Source organism: Delphinapterus leucas, chromosome 19, assembly GCF_059928025.1.
Source record: "Delphinapterus leucas isolate spDelLeu-1000000601 "Yukka" chromosome 19, BTC_Dleu_Yukka2, whole genome shotgun sequence".
Classification (NCBI taxonomy): Eukaryota; Metazoa; Chordata; class Mammalia; order Artiodactyla; family Monodontidae; genus Delphinapterus; species Delphinapterus leucas.
Window position 1 is genome coordinate 22,295,688 of NC_143147.1, and position 25,638 is coordinate 22,321,325.

Consider the following 25,638-nt stretch of genomic DNA (forward strand, 5'->3'; position numbering starts at 1 on the left):
CTGCTCCCTCTGCCTCCTGACCAACCTGGTGCTTCCCTGTGTGGCCTTAGATGGCTTGGTGTCCCACCTCCTCTTGGGAACTGAAACAAACTATCTTTTCAATGACAGTCATCTTCTGAACTGTTGGTCTCATCATACCTGAAAAATAGTAAAACCTACATTTTAAAACACCAAGCCATATAAGAATAAACAAAACACACACACACACCCCTTAAACATATATTAGCTACCTTAGTTCACTGCATGTGTTATGCATGCCCAACCACATCTGGTGTTAAAGTTTTCTATCTGATTTTAGATAACCCGTCTTTTGTCACTTCACAATAACTCCCACTAAATCAACTTCCACAACAAACCTAAGGTCTCTTTCAGTAAGTTCTGTATTTATTGTAATATTTATATATTTATTAATCATTTAACATGTGTAAAACTATGCTGTTTTTATTAGGTTCCTATCTTTTTTTATGTGACACTAAAGTTTTTGAGTGTTGGGCTCCTAATCCCATTTTTCCCATAAGCCCTGTAGTTTTCACTACATAATTTAGCATAACATGGTGATTTTTTTAGGAACACACATGTTGTGTTATAGCAGAACTGACCATACTTGTATCTGAGGTTCAGTATTATTTTCTAAGAGATATAAGGACTCTGTAAACTGTATTTTCTTTCTAATAATATTGCAAATTCCTTAATCATAAGATACCAATTATATAGTTCTCTGGTATATATCAATAAATATTAATTTGCTACTGAACCCAAATAACTGTTCTAAATACCTTCTAATAGGGTTCACTGAGGTATAGTTTACATTCAGTAAGATCCACCCATTTTAAAGGTACAGTTCTGATATATGTATATACGGTCTTGATATCACCACCACAATCAAGAATATTTCCATCACCCCCAAAAAGTTCCCAATACCCTTGGTCCAATTTTTGTCACTATAGTTTTGTCTTTTCTAGAACTTCTTATAAATGGAATCATACGGCCTTTGGTGGCTGGCTTTTTTCATTGAGTATAATGCCTTTCAGATTCATCGACGTTATTGCTGAGTAGCATTCAAGTGTATGGATATAATACAATTTGTTTATCCATTCTTCAGTTGATGTTCACTTGAGTTTTTCCATTTTCTGGCTAATATGAATAAAGCTGTTATGAACATTATTTGTATGTGTCATTGTTAGCACATGTGTTTGCATTTATCTTAGGTAAATTCCTAGGATAGGGATTGCTGGTAAACATACATTTAACTTTCTAAGTATGAATTGGCCACAACATTTTGCTTTCCCACCAGCAATATATGTTGTTAACATCCTCACCAACACTTGGAGTTTGTTGGTCAGTCTCTTTTCATTTTAATATGAACTAAATAAACATTCTTTACTTTTCCATATAATTAATCTGATAAACCACTGAAATTAATTAGATGTCAAAGACTGCTAAAATGGCATCAAAGATACAAAAAGTAATCAACCTACAATAATTTAAAACTTAACCCTACTCCAGGGTTACAGAAATAGAATTTGGAACTGCAAGAAACCATGGAAGTAAAGCCTATACTTTTAGCTGAGGAAACAAAGACAAGAAGTAAAATTACTCAGACAATAATAATAATAGGGACTTCCCTGGTGCTCCAGTGGTTAAGACTCTGCGCTCCCGATGCAGGGGGCCCAGGTTTGATCCCTTGTCAGAGAACCAGATCCCGCATGCCACAACTAAAGAGCCTGCATGCTGCAATGAAGATCCCGCGTGCCGCAACTAAGACCCGGCACAGCCAAATAAATATTTTAAAAAAGAATGTATGAGAAATAAGAATGTATACTGATTCACATTTCTGGAAAGCAATGCAGGACAAAGTATCAAGAACCTGCAACGAAGACCCAACATAGCACACACACACACAAAAAGAACCTTAAAAATATTCCTGCCCTTTGACTCAATTCTACCTCTGGGAATTAAAGAAATAATCATAACAAATATGTTCATAACACCATTTAATGATCTAAAGGTCTATCACTAGAGAGGTGACTAAATGAATCCATTTGATGAACTTCTTTAAAGCCATTTAAAAATTTTCATTTTCCAAGAATATTAATGGCATGGGGATGTTGCCACAATAAAAGCTTTAATAACAGGTTGACTATATTGTATAAATGCAATTTTGAAAAAAAAATAAGTAATGTGCCTTAAGCACATTATTGTGCCTTAAGCACTATACTAAGTATATTACATCCATTATTTCATTTATCCTCTTAAAGGCACTAAGTAGCTCCTAAGTAGAGACGTTATGAAAATTAAGATTTTACATATAATATACTTAGCAAAGTACCTGGCACAAAGCAAACAATAATGTTTACTTTTACTATCCCCACATTAAAGATGTGAAATTCAAGATTCAGAGAAATTAAGTGATTTGCTAAAATCACACTGCTAATAAGTGGTAGAACAGAAATCTGAACTCAGGAGGTTTAATTCTAGAATCCCCATTCTTAACTACTACCCTATATACTGCCTACATATTAAAGATACAGAGAAGCAATAGTAAAGGAAAAATACACAAACAGTGATATTTCTAGGTGGTAAAAAATCAGGTTTTTATCTTCCAAATGGTCTACATCTATACACGAATTACTTTTTAAAAAAATAAATTTATTTATTTATTTTTGGCTGTGTTGGGTCTTTGTTACTGTGCACAGGCTTTCTCTAGTTGTGGTGAGCAGGGGCTACTCTTCATTGCGATGTGCCGGCTTCTCATTGCAGTGGCTTCTCTTGTTGAGGAGCACGGGCTCTAGGCGCGCGGGCTTCAGTAGTTGTGGCTCGCAGGCTTAGTTGCTCCACGGCATGTGGGATCTTCCCAGACCAGGGCTCAAACCCGTGTCCCCTGCATTGGCAGGCGTATTCTTAACCACTGCGCCACCAGGGAAGTCCCTATACATGAATTACTTTTAAAACTACTTTTTTTCCAGAGAACTTTAAAATATCAGTAACACAAATGCCAATATTACAATACCTAGAAGTTTAAAAATCTGCAACAAAAGCTTAGTCTTGTTAGTTCAGTATCACAGTACTTTCAAGAGCGGCAATATATTTTCTGATAAAGAGGAACCACTGATCTAAGCTCAACAATAAAAATCTAACAACTTGAGAATAGTTTTTAACTTATTTAAGAACTATTCATCAGACCTCTTTTGTTTTCCAAGAAAATTTTAAAATAATTAAAATACCCAATATGCCCAAATATATAAAGAAAACTGTGGTGATTTATCAGCTCATCATCAAATGTGATGGGGAAATAAAGAAAAAACACCTCCCTTCCGGTATAGCTATTCCCATTGCAGATCTACAGTAATTTGGGCAACCGTAGTTTAGATAAGCCAGGAATAGTTCCTTTGTTACCAAAAGGAAGGAAATATTTAACTTCAATATTGAAAACAGATTACTTTTAAATTGTTATTTTAGACTTAGATTAGCCCTTTGTGCCTTCTTTTCACTAGTCTTTCTCCAGGATCTATTCTTGGTTCTGTCATTCTCCAAAGGAGAACTGTCCTAATATACTTGCCTTGTGGCTTTCTAGACTGCAGAATCTTTCCACATTCTTTTATTAGCTCTAATGATTAAGAGTCAAACTCTATTTACTTTCTTTTTTATTACCAGTTAACTCAAGAGACTACAACTGTGATGAAGCCCTGAAAAAGTTATGTTATTAGGAACAAAAGAATGAGCAAGCTTATTTATTCACTACATAGAAAGTTCAAAGGTACTATTAACACCATGTGTTTGACATCTCCACTTGAATAACTCAAAGACACTTCTAACTCAACATAATCTAATCTCTTAGATTAGATAACATAATCAATCAACAACATAATCAATCTTCTTTCTGTGCGTCAAATATAAAATAAAATGAACCAATCTAATGTATCCAACTGGGCAATTCAGAAACCTAAGAGTTATTTTTTGACACTTCCCTTTCCTTCACTCATAACCCAATCCATCATCATGTCTTGCAGTTTTGTCCTTTTATATCTTTCTTAATTCGGTCCACTTTCCTCCATCTCCACAATCACCTACTTATTCTATCCAGGCTATTACTTTACCTTACCCGGGCTACTTATTATAACAAACTCCTAAAGGGTGCCACTGCATCCACTCTCGGCCCCCCTCCAATTCATTTCATCTACTACAACCAGAATGACCTTTCAAAACGCAAATCTGATTATGTCATTCCCTCTCTTTAAGTGCTCGATGCTTTTACACTTTACTTTGGTTGAAACAAAAATCCTTACCACTACATTAAAGAAACTGAATGGTCTGACACTACCTACCTCTTTAGCCTCATCTCCTTCCAACCTCCAGTGCTCTGACAACATGAGCCTCTCAGTTTATCACTATGCTCCTCTTTCTACAGAGCTCTGAACACACAGTGACTAAAAACACAGGTTCTAAAATCATATTATTTAAGTCCCCAAACTGGATCTGCCAACATACTTGCTGTCGGCAGTTAACTTGTTGGGCAAGTAACTTAATCTCTCTGACCTCAGCTTTCCCATCTCTAAAGTAGGGGAAATGATAATACCTATGTCATGGGGATTTTGTGAGGTCTGAATGAAATATGTGTAGAAAACACAGTGCTCAAAATTATTAAGTACACTTCATGCCAAACTCCTCTCCATTTCAATTTCTGCTTGTCATCTCCACTGGGAAACTTTTCCCAACCCAGTTCTTCTTCCAGGCAAAATTAATTGGTTTTCTCTGTGAGTGATACCTCCATTAAATTTGCTTATACTCAATTAGCACTTACATCATCTCACTGTACTGAATTATTTGTTTACATATCTATCTCACCTAACCACTAGGTGAGTTCCTTAAAGGAAGAAGCTACCTTATTTATCTTTGAATCTTACGTACCTAAAAATGTCTCTCATAGGGCTTCCCTGGTGGTGCAGTGGTTAAGAATCCGCCTGCCAAGGCAGGGTACACAGGTTCGAGCCCTGGTCTGGGAAGACCCCACATGACGCAGAGCAACTAAGCCCATGCACCACAACTACCGGGCCTGAGCTCTAGAGCCCGCGTGCCACAACTACTGAAGCCTGTGTGCCTAGAGCCTGTGCCTAGAGCCCATGCTCCGCAACAAGAGAAGTTACAACAATGAGAAGCCTGTACACCGCAACAAAGAGGAGGCCCCTCTTGCTGCAAATAGAGAAAGCCTGCACACAGCAACAAAGCCCACATACAGCCAAAAATAAATAAATAGATTTATTTTTTTAAAAAAAGACGTACCATGCAAACACTGTTAAGAGTACCAGGGTAGCCTTAGGTATACACCCAAAAGAATTGAAAGCAGGGGCTCAAAGATACACATACCAATGTTGGAAACAGCATTATTCACAATAGCCAAAACGTGGAAACAACCCAAATGTCTATCAACAGATGAATGGATAAACATGTGATATATACATATAATGAAATATAATTCAGGCTTTTAAAAAGGAATGAAATTCTGAGACATACAACAACATGAATGAGCCATGAAAACATTATGCTAAGTGAAATAAGCCAAACACAAAAGGACAAATACTGTATGATTCAATTTATATGAGGTACCTAGAATATGCAAATTCAGAGACAAAAAGTAGAATAGAGATTACCAGAAGCTGGGGGAGGGGGAATGGGAGTTATTTTTTAATGGATACATAGCTTCTGTTTGGGATGATAAAGTTCTGGATATGAATAGTGGCTCTGGTTGCACAACATTGTGAGTGTACTTAATGCTACTGAATTGTACACTTAAAAATGATTAAAATGGTACATTTTGTGTTATGCATATGTTAACACAATCTTCAAAAAATGTTTAAAGATTGCTGGAGTAGCCATATTACCAAAGGACCTTCCAGAAAAGGAAAATTACCAAAGAAAAAAAGGGGTATTTCACAATGAGAAAAGGACAATTCATCAAGAATATACAACAATCCTAAATGGGTATGCACCTAATAACAAAGGTTCAAAATACATGAAGCAAAACTGAAAAGAAAAATAGAGAAATGAATAACTATAGTTGACATTTCAACATTCCTCTCTATAACTGACAGAACAAGTACAGAAAAGCAACAGGTGTACAGAAACTTAACACTCAAAATAATTTGACCTAATTCACATTTAAAAAGCACACCATCAATAAATGCAGAATACATATTCTTCTTAAGCTTTATGGACCATTAACCAATCTAGACTATACACTGGGCCATAAACAAACAAGTTTCAGTAAATATAAAAGAATTAAATTCACACAAAGTGTGTTCTCTGACCACACAGAATTAAATTAAAAATTAAATTAGGAACATTGCTGCATATCTGTATATTAAACAACATATTTCTAAATGACACAATTAATCAAAGAGCAGGACACAAAGGAAATTAGAAAATATTCTGAACTGAATAAAAGTGAAAACATGATATATCAAACTCTGGTTCACAGCTAAAGAAGTACTTAAAGGGAAATTTTATAACATTAAATCCTTATATTAGAAAACAAGAGGGTACTTCCCTGGCAGCCCAGTGGTTAAGACCCCTCACTGCCAATGCAGAGGACGTGGGTTCGATCCCTGGTCAAGGAACTAAGATCCCACGTGCTGTGCAGTGCAGCCAAAATATAAAAGAAAAAAAAAAGGAAAAAAGACTTGAAATCAGTAACGCAAGCTTCCAACTTAAACAAACAAGAAAAGAGCAAATTAAACACAAACATAAAGAAGGTAATAACAGGGTTTTTCCCTGGTGGCGCAGTGGTTAAGAATCCACCTGCCAATGCAGGAGATACGGGTTCAAGCCCTGGTCTGGGAAGATCCCACATGCATGGAGCAACTAAGCCCGTGTGTCACAACTACTGAGCCCGTGTGCCACAACGACTGAAGCCCGTGAGCCCTAGATCCCGTGCTGTGCAACAAGAGAAGCCAGCGCAATGAGAAGTCTGCACACCACAACGAAGAGGGTCTCCCGCTCGCTGCAACTACAGAAAACCCGCGCAGCAACGAAGACCCAACGCAGCCCAAAATAAATAAATAAATTTATTTTTTTAGAAAGGTAATAACAGGGCTTCCCTGGTGGCGCAGTGGTTGAGAGTCCACCTGCCGATGCAGGGGACATGGGTTCGTGCCCCGGTCTGGGAAGATCCCACGTGCCGCGGAGCGGCTGGGCCCATGAGCCATGGCCGCTGAGCCTGCGCGTCCGGAGCCTGTGCTCCGCAACGTGAGAGGCCACAACAGTGAGAGGCCCGTGTACCGCAAAAAAAAAAACAGGTAATAACAGTAAAAACCAATAAAATTAAAAACTGAAGAAACCAAAAGAGAAAAATCAACTTCTAGTTCTTTGAAAAGATAAAACAGAGAAATCTCTCTAGCCTGACGGATACAGAAAAAAAGAGAGAAATGACACAAATTACCAGTATCAGCAACTAAAGAGAGGATATCACTACAGACCCTAAAGATGTTAAAAGAATAAGGGAATATTATGAATAATTTTTACCAATTAATTTGATAACTTAGGTGAAACAGACTTAAAGTCTATTAAAATAAAGTCCTTAAAAAGCACAAACTGATTCAAAGTTAACTCAAGAATAAACAGATAATCTAAATAGCTCCGTTTCTATTAAATAAACTGACTTCACAGTTAAAAGCTTTGCAACAAAGAACATACCAGGCCTAGATGGTTTCACTGGCAAATTCTACCAAATACTTAAGAAATAACACACCAAATACTTAAGAAATAACACCAGTTCTACTAAGTTCTTCCAGCATTTAAGCACTTACTAACTTATCTTATGAAGTCAACAATACCATGATACCAAAACCAGATATGAATAAGAAAACTACAGACCAATATCCTATAGGGATATAAATGCAAAAATTCTGAAAAAAATATTAGCAACTAGAACCCTGCAATTTATGAAAATAATAAATCATGACCAAGTGGAATTCATTCCAGGAGTGAAAATCAATCAATGTAATTCACTATATTAGACTAAAAAAGCATAACCATATGATCTCAGTAGAAGCAAAAAACAAATAAAAAACTGACAAGGTTCAATTCATTCGTGACAAAAACTTTCAATAAACTGAAAACAGAAGGAACTTCCTTAACCTGGTAAAGAATACCTGTAAGAACCCTACAATTAATATCATATGTAATGATGAAAAACTAAATATTTTCCCCATAAGATGGAGAACAAGGCAAGGATATCCACTCTCACCAGACCTATTCGACTGTATTGAAAGACCTAGCCAGGGCAATAAGACCAAAAAAAGGAAAAGGCATTAAGACTGGAAAGGAGAAATAAAATTGTCTTTATTCTTAAATGATTGTCTACATAGAAAATCCCAAATAATCTACAAAACAGCTTCGAGAATAAGTGAATTTACCAGAGTTGCAGAATACAAAGTCAATATGCAAAAAACAGTTGTATTTTTACATATTAGTAATGAAATTAAAATTTGGGGGAAAAAAGTAACATTTACAATAACATCAAACATCATTAAATACTTAGGGATAAATCTAACAAATACATGCAAGATTGTAGGCTGGTAACTACAAAACACTGACAGAAATCAAAGATGACCCAAACAAATGGAGAGATATACCTTATTTACAGATTGCGAGACCCAATATTGTTAACATGTCAATGCTCCCAAAATGAGCCAACGATTCAACACAATCTCAAAAGACCAGTAGTCTTTTTTGTAGAAACTGATTCTAAAACTTACATTAAAAAGCAAAGCACCTAGGATAAACAAAACAATTCTGAATAAAATAAAGTTGGAAATCTCACTCCGACTGAACTATACTATAGTACTCAGAATGTACTATAAAACTACAGTAATCAAGATAGTGTGATCAAGACAGTGTGATACTGGTCTAAGAATAGAAACAAATTAATGAAACAGACAGAGACCAGAAGTAGACCCATACATATATGGTCAACTGTTTTTCGACAAAGGTGCAAAGATAATTCAATGAGGAAAGGACGGTAAATGTTATGAAATATATATGTTTTAACACACTTACCTCACCCTTAAACAAAAACTCAGTCAAAACAAATAACAGACCTAAATGTAAAACCTAAAATTTTAAAACTTCTAAAAGAAAGTACAGGACAAAAATTTTTTGTGGGACTCCCCTGGTGATGCAGTGGTTAAGAATCCACCTGCCAATGCAGGGGACACGGGTTCGATCACTGGTCCAGGAAGATCCCACATGCCACGGAGCAACTAAGCCCGTGCACCACAACTACTGAAGCCCACGCGCCTAAAGCCCGCACTCAAGAAGAGAACGAAGAAGCCACCTCAATGAGAAGCCCAAGCATCACAACGAAGAGAAGAGTAGCCCCTACTCTCTGCAACTAGAGAAAGCCCGTGAGCAGCAACAAAGACCCAACTCAGCCAAAAATAAATAAATAAAATACATAAAAAAAATTTTGTGACCTTAGTTTATGGAAAAATTTCTTAGATATAAAACCAAAAACACAACCCATAAAAGAAACTGATAAAGTAGACTTCATCAAAATTGAAAACTTCTGCTCTTTAAAAGATACTGTTAAGAAAACAAAAAACCAAGCCACAGACTGAGAGATAATACTGGCAAAACATGTATCTACCTAATAAAAGGCTTATATACAAATAAATAATTCATGACTAAATAATAACAAACAATCATAACTAAATAATAACAAACAGCCCAATTTTAAAATGGAGATGAGCAAATAATTTGAACAGACACTTAGCTGAAGAAAAGTACAGATGGCAAGTAAGCACATGAAGAGACATCAAGGAAATGCAAACCAAAATCACATGAATCTCCTCCCCATTTAAGGGATGGGCTAGACTTAGTGACTCACTTCCCAAGAACAGAGTAGGGAAAGGGAATATTAGTAACTTTACAGTGGTGAAACCTGGCAAACACTACATTAACCAAGCGAAGAAGGCTAACATCATCAGTGTTGTCATGTGGCTATCTTGTACCTCCAGATATGACGTGATAAGAAAGGCACTAAGGGACTTCCCTGGCGGTCTACTGGTTAAGACTCCGTGCTTCCACTACACGGGGTGCAGTTCGATAAGATCCCACATGCCGCGCAGCAAGGCCAAAAAAAAAAATAAAAGCACTACACCTCTACAGTATTCTTCCCCAAAACCCATCATTTCAGGCTAATCATGAGAAAAACACCAGACAAACCTAGACTGGCGGACATTCTTCCAAACAAGAAGGACATACAGGACTGAGAAACTATCATATTCCAGAGGAGATTGTGACAGAAAGAGAACATTAATGGAAAAACTGGTGAAATCCAAATAAAGTCTGTGAGTTAATAAGTAATATGCTCATGTCAGTTTCTTTCTTTCTTTTTTTAAATTGAGGTATAGTTGATTTACAATGTTGTGTTACTTCACGGTGTACACCAAAGGGATTCAGTTATACATATATATATACATATTCTTTCCCATTATGGTTTATTACAGAATATTGGATATAGTTCCCTGTGCTATACAGTAAGACCTTGCTGTTTCATGTCAGTTTTCTTAGTTTTGACAAAAGTACTATTAAACACACAGTCTCAGGATATTTATTAATTATAAAGGGGAAAATCATAGTAGAGAAATCCAACAGATACCACCTTAAGCAAAAGAACCACGTTACCATCAACAGTAAAACATACCAACATCATGTATCATATCCCTGATATGATGCACTGAGAAGGCCACAATGCACTCTGCAATATTCTTAGCAAAAACATATCCTCAGTCTAATCATGAGAAAACACCAAAGAAGCCCCAAATTTTTGTTAGTGTTGTAACGTATTTTACTTTATTTATTTATTTATTTATTTTGCGGTACACGGGCCTCTCACCGCTGTGGCCTCTCCCGTTGCGGAGCACAGGCTCCGGACGCGCAGGCTCAGCGGCCATGGCTCACGGGCCCAGCCACTACGCGGCATGTGGGATCCTCCCGGACCGGGGCACGAACCCGTGTCCCCTGCATCGGCAGGCGGACTCCCAACCGCTGCGCCACCAGGGAAGCCCCAGTTGTAACGTACTTTAAGTCAATGTGTGTATTTTAATTTTTTGGCCATGCCACGCAGCATGTGGGATCTCAGTTCCCCGACCAGGGATCAAACCCGTGCCCCCTGCAATGGAAGCACAGAGTCGTAACCACTGGACCACCAGAGAAGTCCCCAAAGAAGCCCAAATTGAGAGGCATTTTAAAAGTAACTGACCAGTACTCATTAAACATGGCAAGGTTAAAAAAAAAAATCAAGGTCATGAATGACAAGGAAAGACTGAGGTTCCACCAACAGACTGGAGGAGAACAAGGACTTACAACAAACTGCAGAGTGCAGTCCTGGAACAGAAAAGGGTTATTAGTGAAAAAATGTAAAATTCAAAGGAGGGCTGAGGTTAAGATCACAGGATTATAACAATGTTGATTTCTTTGTCTTGGTAATTATTTTATAGTTACGAAACATTAGGGAAAGCTAGATGAAGGGCATACCTGAACACTCTACTAATTTTGTAACTTTTCTGTAAGACAAAAATTATTACAAAAATTTAAAAAATACATTACATGTCAATTATATCTCAATAAAACTGAGAAAAAATTACAAAAAATTCCTGGCCATCATCAAAACATCTACAAACAATAAATGCTAGAGAGGGTGTGGAGAAAAGGGAACCCTCCTACACCGTTGGTGGGAATGTAAATTGGTACAACCATTAGGGAGAATGGTATGGAGGTTCCTTAAAATACTAAATACAAAACTACCATATGATCCAGTAATCCTACTCTTGGACATATATCCACAGAAAACCATAATTCGAAAAGATACATGCACTCCAATGTTCACTGCAGCGCTATTTACAATAGCCAAGACATGGAAGCAACCTAAACGTCCATCGACAGAGGAGTGGATAAAGAAGATGTGGTACATATATACAATAGAATATTACTCAGCCGTAACAAAGAACAAAATAATGCCATTTGCAGCAACATGGGTGGACTCAGAGATTGTCACACTGAGTGAAGTATAAGTCAGATAGAGAAAGACAAATATCATATGATACTGCTTATATGTGGAATCTAAAAATCGTACAAATGAACTTATTTACAAAACAGAAACAGAGTCGCAGATGTAGAAAACAAACTTATGGTTACCAGGGGGGAAGGGGGGGATAAATTGGGAGGTTAGGATTGACATATACGCACTACTACATATAAAATAGATAACTAATAAGGGCCTATTGCATAGCAAAGGGAACTCTACTCAATACTCTGTAATGCCCTAAATGGGAAAAGAATCTAAAAGAGTGGATATATGTATATGTATAATTGATTCACTCTTCTGTACACCTGAAACTAACACAACATTGTAAATCAACTATACTCCAATAAAAATTAAAAAAAAAAAGAATTCCTGACTCTCTAGTAAAATCACCAAACTTATAAGCCCTTACCCAATAGCTATGTATTAAAATGATATTCCAGCATTTACTTTGATTTTTATAAATAATCCTATGGAAGAAATATTAAATTTTCACAATACCTATTCCTTTGTAGTTAATGAATTTTTATGGTATGCCAGAATATTAGCAAACTGAGAGATGCATTTTATTCTAAGCAATTATTGTAATACTTCTTTAAGTAAAAGGACGATTACCAAAAAAGAGGGGCAAAATATCCTTTAAAATGTGTAAAACTTTAGGGGGAGATATGTCAGTTTTGACCATACATTAAAAGATATAATTATCTTAGCAAATCATTAACAGTAAGGTATAATAATGCTCCAAGTGCCAATATCCAAATATATACAATAACTCATGTGGGAAGAGGAACGTCATGTAGATAAAGCATTCTTAGTTGTCAAGCTTGAACCAACTTGCTTTCATTTGACACAACTAGACAACATGAAAACCAACCAGAAGGGCTTCCCTTGTGGTGCAGTGCTTAAGAATCCTCCTGCCAATGCAGGGGACACAGGTTCGAGCCCTGGTCCGGGAAGATTCCACATGCCACAGAGCAACTAAGCCCGTGTGCCACAACTACTGAGCCCGCAAGCCACAACTACTGAAGCCCGCACACCTAGAGCCCATGCTCCGCAACAAGAGAAGCCACCACAGTGAGAAGCCCATACACCCCAACGAAGAGTAGCCCCCACTCGCTGCAACTAGAGAAAGCCCACGCACAGCAACAAAGAGCCAACACAGTCAAAAATAAATAAATAAATAACTTAATTAAAAAAAAGAAAAAACCAACCAGTAAACCAAATTCATTCAATATTTACTAGGCCGCTACCAAGTCCCAGGCCCTGTCCTAGATGTGGGAATTCAGAAATGATTAAGTGGGAAGGCAAATATACGAACAACTGAAATTTCACTTAACAAATATTTACTAAATAATAGAAGACAAGTAAAAGATCACCCTACTTTGAAGAAGCATACCCCTTTTAGAAAATCAATGAGTTCAAATCTGCCTCTCTAAAGTACCAAACAAGGTAATGAATTTAATTCCAAAGAGGGAAACTAAAATCTTGAATCATTTTTTAAAATTTTACTCAACATAGTTTTTTTTTGTTTTTTTTTTTTTTTTGCGGTACGCGGGCCTCTCACTGTTGTAGCCTCTCCCGTTGCGGAGCACAGGCCCCGGACACGCAGGCTCAGCGGCCATGGCTCACGGGCCCAGCCACTTCACGGCATGTGGGATCTTCCCGGACCGGGGCACAAACCCGTGTCCCCTGCATCGGCAGGTGGACTCTCAACCACTGCGCCACCAGGGAAACCCTCAGCTTTTTTTTAAAACTGAAGTTTAGTTGACTAAACAAACAAATAACACGACAAGAGAACATAAGGAAATTTTTGGAGGTGATGGATACTCTGGTTGTGGTGATGGTATCACAGGTGTATGCTTATGTCCAAATTCATCAAAATGTATACACTAAATATGTGAAATTATTTATATATCAATTACACCTCAATAAAGCTAAAAAAAAGTGAATATCATGGATACTTTCAGTGTATTTTACTATAGCACTTATCTTAGTATCCTACCTTTATTTTCACCTGCTTATTTTTATTGTCTATTTAATGTATTATATGTTTTTATGTTAGTCACCTGAAATCAAGTAATTTGATATGCATAACTTCAAATGTTGTGCTTTTTTTCATGCACAAAATCAAACGAACATCTTTCAATGCCAAGTCAGAGGACAATATTCAAATATTTGAAGTGAGAAAAGCCCCCAAATTACTTTATCTGCATTAAAATTTATAATTGTACACAATGTTAGAAGGGGTTTTAAACTCAAAGTTTAAACTAGTCTCACCACATCTCTTTTTTTTTTGCGGTACGCGGGCCTCTCACTGTTGTGGCCCCTCCCGTTGCGGAGCACAGGCTCCGGACGCACAGGCTCAGCGGCCATGGCTCACGGGCCCAGCCGCTCTGCGGCATGTGGGATCTTCCTGGACCGGGGCACGAACCCGCGTCCCCTGCATCTGCAAGCAGATTCTCAACCACTGCACCACCAGGGAAGCCCCACATCTTTTAATTACCCATAGTATGTTGTATTTGTACCAGTTTGGCACTTAATTATACAGTAACACCAAATATTTTACATCTTCAAAGATTTTTCTTGGTAACTAAAATATTCCTCTTTGAGAATCAAAAGTTTATTATTTGTCCAAAGAAGATATGCAAAAGGCCAATAAGCAAATGAAAAGATGTTCAACATCATTAGCCACTAAGGAAATGGAAATCAAAAGCAAAAGAGGTAGCATTTCATACGCATGAGGATGGCTTATCATTTAAAAAAAAGTTAATGAAAAATAACAACTGTTGGAATGGATGTGGAGAAAGTGGAACCTCTGTGCATTCAGCCACTGTGGAAACTAGTTTGCAGTTCCTCATAGTTAAACAGAGAATTACTGTATGACCCAGCAATTTCACTCCTAGGTATAAACCCATGAGAACTGAGAACAGGTACTTAAAGAAGTACACGTATACACATGTTCACAGCAGCACTAGCACAACAGCCAAAAGGTAAAAACAGCCCAAATGTCCATTAACAGATGAACGGATAAATTGTGTATACAATTCTGTATACAACAGAATATTACTCACCCATAAAAAGGAATGAAGTACTAAATGTGGATGAACCTCCAAAACATGATGTTAGTGAAAGAAGTTAGATACACACGTTCTATGATTCAATTTATATGAAATACTGAGAATAGGTAAATCTACAAAGACAGAACACAGACTGGTGGTTATCAGGAGCAGGAAAAGGGGAAAAGAGGGAGCAACTACTTAATGTGTAAATGGTTTGCTTCTGGGGTAAGTAAAATACTCTGGAACTTAGAAAAAGGTGGTAGTTGCACAATACTTTGAGTGTACTAAACGCCACTTAATTGCTCGCTTTAAAATTATTAATTTAATGTTATGTGAATTTCATCTCAATTTTTTAAAAGTTTGTTTTAACCATCTGGGACAGAAACATTTCCTAACTGTATTAGAATTTTCCATACAGTCTTGTTTCTCTTTTTTTAAAGAAAAGCACACTGAACATAATATTTTCCTGTTGACTCAGGATCATCACTGTGAATAACAATGACTATATGAGTAAGCGTCTTATGTCTTAATTATCTCTGAGCCTCAGGTGTCTCATCTGTGAAATGTCATATTTTGGCTAGATCACAGGATATTTAACAGTTCTAGAGCCACAGATACCTGTGAAAATCCAATTAAGCTACAGATTATCACCATAGAAAAATGCATGTGTGCACATATATACATGGCAAATTACATACAATCTCAGGAAGTTCAGACCTACTGAACTCACAAAGGCAATTCCCATGGGTTCAGCATTAAGGAGGGGGTAAGAATAACCTAATTAGATTATCTCTATGATCCTTTCAGTTCTAAATTTCACAATCTACTGCAGTCTAATACACTGGAATAGCCTCAAGATCTACATAGATTCATGAAGATGTGCTTTTTACTTTATGTAGTTTTTTTTTTTCTTTGAAGATGTTGGGGGTAGGAGTTTATTAATTAATGTATTTGTTTTTGCTGTGTTGCATCTTCATTTCTGTGCGAGGGCTTTCTCTAGTTGTGGCAAGTGGAGGCCACTCTTCATTGCGGTGCGCAGGCCTCTCACTATCGCAGTCTCTCTTGTTGCGAAGCACAGGCTCCAGACGCGCAGGCTCAGTAGTTGTGGCTCACGGGCCTAGCTGCTCCGCTGCATGTGGGATCCTCCCAGACCAGAGCTCGAACCCGTGTCCCCTGCATTAGCAGGCAGATTCTCAACCACTGCACCACCAGGGAAGCCCTACTTTGTGTAGTTTTATAAATAGTTGTCCTAGTTCACTGTCAAGCTGTCTACTATAACTGCTAGTTGCTATCCAACACTTAGGAGAACTTAAACTTTAAAAATTCAATTAGATTCTCATCAACAATTAGTCCTATGTATACTATGTTAGGCATCATAAGGGAGAAACAGAAAATTACCACTGTCCCACTAAAGTTAAGACAATTAAGTAATTACAAAAAAGGAGAATATCTCATTAAGTACTAAACTGGGATACTGATAATGAGCCAAAAAGTACTTAGATAAGAACAAGGACAGGGAAAATTCCCTGGCAGTCCAGTGGTTAGGACTCTGTGCTTCCACCGCAGGGGGCACAGGTTCAATCCCTGGCCCAGGAACTAAGATCCCACGTGCTGTGTGGTGGGGACAAAAAAAAAAAAAAAAAAAAGAACAAGGACAATATAAGCTGGAACAGTTGGGGACAATTTCATGGAAGAACACTTGAATGGACAGGGAGAAAAGGGCAGATGAGATCAGAAGGGCATCCAAGGGACATCATGAACACAGGCAGAGCAGATGCAACAAAATCTGTGTGCTGAGCAGTAATGGGAAATAAGACTGCACAGATATGGAGGGGCCAATCACAGATAAGCTTAAAATTAAACAAATAATTATTTGCACCAGCAAGAAAATAAAGACAACCTACAGAACAGGAAAAAAAATATTTGCGGGCTTCCCTGGTGGCGCAGTGGTTAAGAATCCGCCTGCCAGTGCAGGGGACACAGGTTTGAGCCCTGGTCCGGGAGGATCCCACATGCCGCAGGGCAACTGGGCCTGTGCACCACAACTACTGAGCCTGTGTCCTAGAGCCCGCAAGCCACAACTACTGAGCCCGTGCGCCTGGAGCCCGTGCTCCACGACAAGAGAAGCCACCGCAATGAGAAGCCCACGTACCGCAACGAAGAGCAGCCCCCGCTCGCCGCAACTAGAGAAAGCCGCGTACAGCAACAAAGAATCAAAGTAGCCAAAAATAAATAAATAAAATAAATAAATTTATTAAAACAAAATATTTGCAAATCATATATCTGATAAGGGGTTAATATCCTAAATATATTTTTAAAAACTCATACAACTCAAGAGCAAAAAACATACAATCCAATTTAAACATGGGCAGAGGATATGAACAGACATTTTTCCAAAGAAGACATACAGATGGCCAACAGGTTAATTGCTCAATTAACCTGTTGCAGCAGCTTTTAACCTGTTGGTTAATTGCTTTAACCAACAGGTTAAAAGCTGCTCAACATCACTAATCATCAGGGAAATGGAAATCAAAACCACAATGAAATATCACCTCACATCTGTTAAAATGGCTATTACCCAAATGAAAAGAAATGTGTTGGCAAGGATGTGGAGAAAAGGGAACCCTTGCACACTGTTAGTAGGAATGTAAATTGAGGCAGCCTATGGAAAACTGTACAGAGGTTCTAAAAAATTAAAAAGGGAACTACCATACGATCCAACAATTCCACTTCTGGGTATTTATCTGAAGAAAATGAAAATACTACAAGATATATGCATCTCCATGTTCACTGCAACATTTACAACAGCCAAGATAATGGAAACAACCTAAGTGTCCATCAATTAATGAATGGATAAAGAAAATGTGTGATACATACATACACACATATATAAAATGGAGTATTATTCAGCCATAAAAAGACAAGAAAATCCTGCCATTTGCAACAACAGGGATGGACCCTAAGTGAAATAAGTCAGACAGAGAAAGACAAATACCATGTGATCTCACTTATATGTGGAATTGGGGTGTGGGGCGGAGCTCTAGATACAGATAATAGATTGGCAGTTGCGAGAGGCAGGGGCTGCGGGTGGATAAAATGGGTGAAGTGGGTCAAAAGGTACAAACTTCCAGTTATAAAACAAATGTCATAGGGATGTAATGTACAGCAGAGTGACTAGTTAATAATATTGTATTGCATACTTGAAAGTTGCTAAGAGAGTAGATGTTAAAAGTTTTCATTACAAGAAAAACGATCTGTAACTATGTATGGTGACAAGTGTTAACTAGAATTACTGCAGTGATGATTTCACAATACATACAGCTATCAAATCATGTTGTATACCTGATACTAGTATGTCAATTACACCTCAATTTAAAAAAGGACAGAGACTTCCCTAGTAGTCCAGTGGTTAAGAATCCGCCTTCCAATGCAGGGGATGTAAGTTCGATCCTTGGTCAGGGAACTAAGATCCCACATGCCACGGGGCAACTAAGCCCATGTACCACAACTACTGGGTCCACACGCCACAACTACAGAGCCTGCTCGCCATGACAAAAGATCCTGCCTGCCACAACTAAGACCCGATGCAGCCAAATAAATAAATATTTAAAAAAATAAATGAAAAATTAAAAAAATTAAAAAGGACATATTTGCAAAAATAATCTATGGTAAAGAAGTCAAAACAGATGTGGGAGGAGTGGTTACTGAAGGGAAAGAGACAAGAGGGAAGCTTCTGTAATGTTAGAAACTTTTATAGCTTAGTCTGAGTGTTAGATACATTTGTAAAATTTAATTTGTACACTTTACTGTTTGTATATTTTACCACAATTGAAAAAAAGGACACACAAATAGTTGCCAAATAATACAGCAGCTTTATAGCTTTGAACAGGTAGCCAAAGAGTGGTGTGTTAGGAGATAAATCTTACATTAATATGTAAGAGGAACTGAAATGGGAGAGAAAAAGACAGCCTTTTAAGTAACTTAGAATTAAGGTAATCATACTAGCTAACACTGATAGAACACAACATGCCAGGTACTGTTCTAAGAGCTTTACATATAATAACGCACGTGATCTTCTTAACAACGCTATGTGACAGGTATTATTATTATCCCCATTTTACCGATGATGAAGCCAAGGCCCAGGTTAAGTAGTCACATAATGAGAATATCCGTGAAAAAAACCTTTCTTTTTCACCACTCACACTACATATATACCCATGAATATACAACAAAACAAAAATCAAAACAAGCTAAAAAATGGCAATCTCAACCTACCAACAAAAACAGGGACTAAAACAGTGCTTTACCAGGGATGGAGAGCATTCAGCAGCAACATCCCTTTTCCCCATCCTTCAATGTCAGTACCATCTTCTCACCAATTTCAGTCAGCATTTCCACCTGACTATAAACCTCACTCAGCAAGGACTCCATTTGCATAATCACCCTTCTATCCCTTACTCGTAAAATAAGGCTTCAAGAAAAAAAAAAAAGCTTCTCACAACACTGTTAAAGATCCCTGGAAAAGGGCTTCCCTGGTGGCGCAGTGGTTGAGAGTCCGCCTGCCGATGCAGGGGACGTGGGTTCGTACCCTGGTCCGGGAAGATCCCACATGCCGTGGAGCGGCTGGGCCCGTGAGCCATGGCCGCTGAGCCTGCGCGTCCGGAGCCTGTGCTCCGCAACGGGAGAGGCCACAACAGTGAGAGGCCCACTTACCGCAAAAAAAAAAAAAAAAAAAAAAAAGTCAACAACTGGAAAAGATTCAAATATCAATCAAGTGAATTAATATATTATGGTATATCCAAACTCAGGAATATTACTAAGGAACAGAAGACATGAACTGCTGATACATGCAACAAAATGGATAAATATCACAGACATTATGCCAAGAGAAAGAAGCCAAGCACAAAACCACATATTGTGTGATTCCATTTCTACGAAACTCTAGGAAAGACAAATCTAATTCATAGTAACAGAAATCACATCACTGGCTGCCTAAGAATAAGAGTGGAATGAGACTGATTGCTAGGGAATTTTCAGATGAAATAAAAATGTTCTACATCTTCACTAGGTTGATGGTTACAGCCATTGATCTCTACGCTAAAAATGTGTGAATTTTACTGCAAGTAAATTATACCTTGGTAAAGTAAGCTGACTTTTAAAAAAAGTGTTATTAGCATTGAAACAGGTGGGTAAATAAGGGGAACCTTTTGCGAAAGGGGATGAAAAAGATGAGTTCATTTTAGATGTGTTGAACCTGATGTGCCTATAGATATCCAAGAAGTACAAGACATCTCAGATAGGCAGTTGGGTATATAGGATGGGGATGGGAGAGGCACTGGAAAGAGGAGAGAGAGAAAGAGGAGCAGAGAGGGAAAGAAAAGTATCAACTGCTGAGACATCTACAGTTAGGGGCAGTCAGAAAGAAGAATCAATAAAATAAAATTTTTAAGAAGGAAGGAGATGGTAAATAGTGTTAAGTATTACAAAGAAGCAGAGGGCATAAAGGACCACACATGAATTTATTCTTGTGAATTCTAAACCTGTCTTTTATGAACATTTTTTTTTTCTAACACTGAACACAGTGTTTTGCAAACAGAGAGAGTCTCCCTCTCTGAGAGTCAAAGTCCTGCTCCCTGAAAATCTACCTAATAAACAAATTGATGTTTTAGGCACTTGAGATATTAAAAAAGAAAACAGGGTCAGGAGGACTGACGTCACAAGTAGATTTATGCTCTTAGAAACTTTTTTTCATATGTTTTTGGACACACTAAATGACTAAGAGAATACTAATAACATTTATATATCCAATATTAGCTATGCACACACCATACAGTTAATTTGCTATGTATTTTTCTTTTTTCTCTTTTTTTTTTTTTTGGCCGCGCCTCGTGGTACGTGGGATCTTAGTTCCCCGAGCAGGGATGGAACCCACACCCCCTGCAGTGGAACCTCAGAGTCTTAACCACTGGACGGCAAAGAAAGTCCCATCTTCTTGTACCTTCTGAATTTTATATCATGTATTGTTATAACTTATTCTAAACAATTTAACTTTTTTCCATTATTTGAGGACTTTTAAATTTTTAAGGCAAAAGTTGATTTTCCAAAGGCCAACCATGGTCCAAGGATGCAAGGACAGCTTGGATGATGGAAATGCTTTGACTAACTTATTTTTCACAGACCTTGCCCACTACGAAGAGCTTTAGCTCTGCCCATTAACTTCATGTTGAAGTACTGTCAGCCTCTCAAAAATAAGCCCTTTCCTTCCAATGGAGGTAAGAAGACAGTTTTACAGATCAGATTTACTTGTTTCCTTTAATCTTTCCTAAGGTTTTCTTACAAAAATCCCTACTCCTGACTCAGCCTTCTACTTGAATTTTCTATTCCCAACAGCCAGACTCCCTCTTATTCTAATTACCAACATCCCCATGACTAGCAATTCACACACCTGAAAGGAAATTCTCACTAAGGGTAGTAATAGAGAGATAAATCACATACACTAGAATTTCACGTACAAAGAACTGACAAAAGATTCTCACACTCAAAAAATTAGACAAGGGCTTCCCTGGTGGCACAGTGATTAAAAATCTGCCTGCCAATGCAGGAGACACGGGTTCGAGCCGTGGTCTGGGAAGATGCCACGTGCCGCGGAGAAACTAACCCCGTGCACCACAACTACTGAGCCTGCGGTCTAGAGCCTTCGAGCCACAGCTACTGAAGCCCGCGAGCCTAGAGCCCATGCTCCGCAACAAGAGAAGCCACCGCAATAAGAGAAGCCACTGCAATAAGAGAAGTCACTGCAATGAGAAGCCCATGCACTGCGACAAAGAGTGGCCCCCGATCGCCGCAACAAGAGGAAGTCCACGCACAGCAACGAAGACCCAACGCAGCCAAAAATAAATAAATAAATAAATTTATTTTTTAAAAAATTAGAGAACAGGTTAAGTAGAGCAATATAGGCAGGAATCAGACAGAAGGCGGTAAAAAACAGAATAAATGAATAACAAACAGCAGCTTCTAATCTGTGAATCTTTAAAATGCAATTAAATAGTCTACACTTGTGAAATTTCAGAAAAATCTTGGAGGACAAAATGTTATTTACAAGAACAATACCACTGTTAATTCATTTAAGCCTAATTAACAACAAGTCGAATTAACAATAGTTGATTGATTATTCAATCAAAGAGGTTTTGGGTTTTTTTCCCTCCTTCTACCCTACTGCCAAGAAGGTTCTACTCAACCAAATAGAGTACAACTAGCTCAGGCTTTACATACACTCCTGGCTATGAGATCTTAAGTTATTTAACCTCATGAGCATCAGTTTCCCCTCTATAAAATGCAACTGCCATCTACCTTCCAGGGATGTTGTAAAAAATTGAAATGAAAAATATATCTTAAAATACATAAATAGTACCTGGCACACAGTAAATGCTCAATAAGTGGTGGCTTTTGTTACTACTAAAATTCTTACCATAAATTTCAATATTATTCACTTTTTAACTGACTAAATAAGCTGTAAATCAAAATGACATATATTTACCATAGGTGAAATATTTCAGTTCTCCCCTTCTGGACATACTGCACTTTCTTACCCTCTCTGTGAAATCTCTTAAGACCATATGACTTGCTTTGGCCAATGAACAATAAGCCAAAACAACATGACCCTCTTCTAGGTAGACACTTTAAGAGCCAATAAGTTATTAGCAACAGTCTCCTTCCCATTGCCACGGAGATCATGGAACCATGTGATGGAGCCTCCATCAGTCTGAGACCCTACATAGTGAGAACAAACAGAATCCCCCACAAACCCACACTACACATACATCATGTCAAGCAAAAAATGTTTGTCCTGTTAAAAGTCACTGAAATCTTTGAACTGCTTGTTACCAAGTCATTCTCAACATATCCTGTCCCTTACCTCTAGTAAACCCTTGATTCCATCAATATTTCCACCTTAGTCTCTCTAAAATCCATCATGTCAGCTCTACTCCTTATTTAGACTTCTCTAATAACCTTATAACCAAACTCCCTACGTGTAATTTTTGCCCATCTACTCTCCACAACTCCAGAGTAATCTTTTTAAAACACAAATCTGATGATACCACACCCCTGCTTTTATATGATTTTCACATCAAATAGGAGCACAGCAATGGCCCTTCAAGAAATGTAAGAGATGCTAGAAATGTTCCATATGTTGTTGTGCACGGTGGCTACATGAGGATATACATCTGCAAAAATTCAACAAGCTTACACTTAATATTTATACACTTTGCTGCATTAATTATGCCTCAATTAAACAGTTAAAAAGATATGGCCCCCAGAGGGCAGACAGCAGAAGCAAGAAGAATTACAATCCTGCAGCCTGTGGAACAAAAACCACATTCACAGAAAGACAGACAAGATGAAAAGGCAGAGGGCTACGTACCAGATGAAGGAACAAGATAAAACCCCAGAAAAACAACTAAATGAAGTGGAGATAGGCAACCTTCCAGAAAAAAAATTCAGAATGATAGTGAAGATGATCCAGGACCTCGGAAAAAGAATGGAGGCAAAGATCGAGAAGATGCAAGAAATGTTTAACAAAGACCTAGAAGAATTAAAGAACAAACAAACAGAGATGAACAATACAATAGCTGAAATGAAATCTACACTAGAAGGAATCAATAGCTGAATAACTGAGGCAGAAGAACGGATAAGTGACCTGGAAGACAGAATGGTGGAATTCACTGCCACGGAACAGAATAAAGAAAAAAGAATGAAAAGAAATGAAGACAGCCTAAGAGACCTCTGGGACAACATTAAACACAACAACATTCACATTATAGGGGTCCCAGAAGAAGAAGAGAGAGAGAAAGGACCCGAGAAAATACTTGAAGAGATTATAGTCAAAAACTTCCCTAACATGGGAAAGGAAATAGCCACCCAAGTCCAGAAAGCGCAGAGAGTCCCATACAGGATAAACCCAAGGAGAAACACGCCGAGACACATAGTAATCAAACTGGCAAAAATTAAAGACAAAGAAAAATTATTGAAAGCAGCAAGGGAAAAATGACAAATAACATACAAGGGAACTCCAATAAGGTTAACAGCTGATTTCTCAGCAGAAACTCTACAAGCCAGAAGGGAGTGGCATGATATACTTAAAGTGATGAAAGGGAAGAACCTACAACCAAGATTACTCTAGCCGGCAAGGATCTCATTCAGATTCGATGGAGAAATCAAAAGCTTTACAGACAAGCAAAAGCTAAGAGAATTCAGCACCGCCAAACCAGCTCTACAACAAATGCTAAAGGAACTTCTCTAAGTGGGAAACACAAGAGAAGAAAAAGGACCTACAAAACAAACCCAAAACAATTAAGAAAATGGTCATAGGAACATATATATAGGTAATTACCTTAAACGTGAATGGATTAAATGCTCCAACCAAAAGACACAGGCTTGCTGAATGGATACAAAAACAAGACCCATCTATATGCTGTCTACAAGAGGCCCACTTCAGACCTAAGGACACATACAGACTAAAAGTGTGGGAATGGAAAAAGATATTCCATGCAAATGGAAATCAAAAGAAAGCTGGACTAGCAATACTCATATCAGATAAAATGGACTTTAAAGAATGTTACAAGAGACAAGGAAGGACACTACACAATGATCAAGGGATCAATCCAAGAAGAAGATATAACAATTATAAATATATATGCACACAACACAGGAGCACCTCAACACATAAGGCAACTGCTAACAGCTATAAAAGAGAAAATCGACGGTAACACAATAATAGTGGGGGACTTTAACACCTCATTTACACCAATGGACAGATAATCCAAAATGAAAATAAATAAGGAAACAGAAGCATTAAATGACACAATAGACCAGATAGATTTAACTGATGTTCATAGGACAGTCCATCCAGAAACAGCAGATTACACTTTCTTCTCAAGTGCGCACGGAACATTCTCCAGGACAGATCACATCTTGGGTCACAAATCAAGCCACAATAAATTTAAGAAAACTGAAATCATATCAAGCATCTTTTCTGACCACAACGCTATGAGATTAGAAATGAATTACAGGGAAAAAAACGTAAAAAACACAAAAACATGGAGGCTAAACAATACGTTACTAAATAACCAAGATATCACTGAAGAAATCAAAGAGGAAATCAAAAAATACCTAGAGACAAATGACAATGAAAATACGATGATCCAAAACCTATGGGATGCAGCAAAAGCCGTTCTAAGAGAGAAATTTACAGCTATAGAAGCCTACCTCAAGAAACAAGAAAAATCTCAAATAAACAATCTAACCTTACACCTAAAGGAACTAGACAAAGAAGAACAAACAAAACCCAAACTTAGCAGAAGGAAAGAAATCATGAAGATCAGAGCAGAAATAAATGAAACAGAAACAAAGAAAACAATAGCAAGGATCAATAAAACTAAAAGCTGGTTCTTTGAGAAGATAAACAAAATTGATAAACCATTAGCCAGACTCATCAAG

The 25,638-nt window shown here is 37.7% G+C and overlaps 1 protein-coding gene across 6 annotated transcripts in view; it reads right to left on the reverse strand.

Moving 5' to 3' along the window:
- The window catches only part of TAOK1 (TAO kinase 1), a 146,710-nt gene that overhangs the window by 109,060 nt on the left and 12,012 nt on the right, over positions 1-25,638 (reverse strand). The window contains exon 2 of one of the 6 annotated variants that reach the window (XM_022595591.3): positions 26-138. The exons of 4 other annotated variants lie outside the window; for them this stretch is intronic. The gene's annotated coding sequence lies outside the window, so the exon portion shown is untranslated. Of the gene's footprint in view, positions 1-25; positions 6,630-25,638 lie in introns of those variants that run through there. One more of the 6 variants, XM_089899948.1, reaches the window with a different exon arrangement.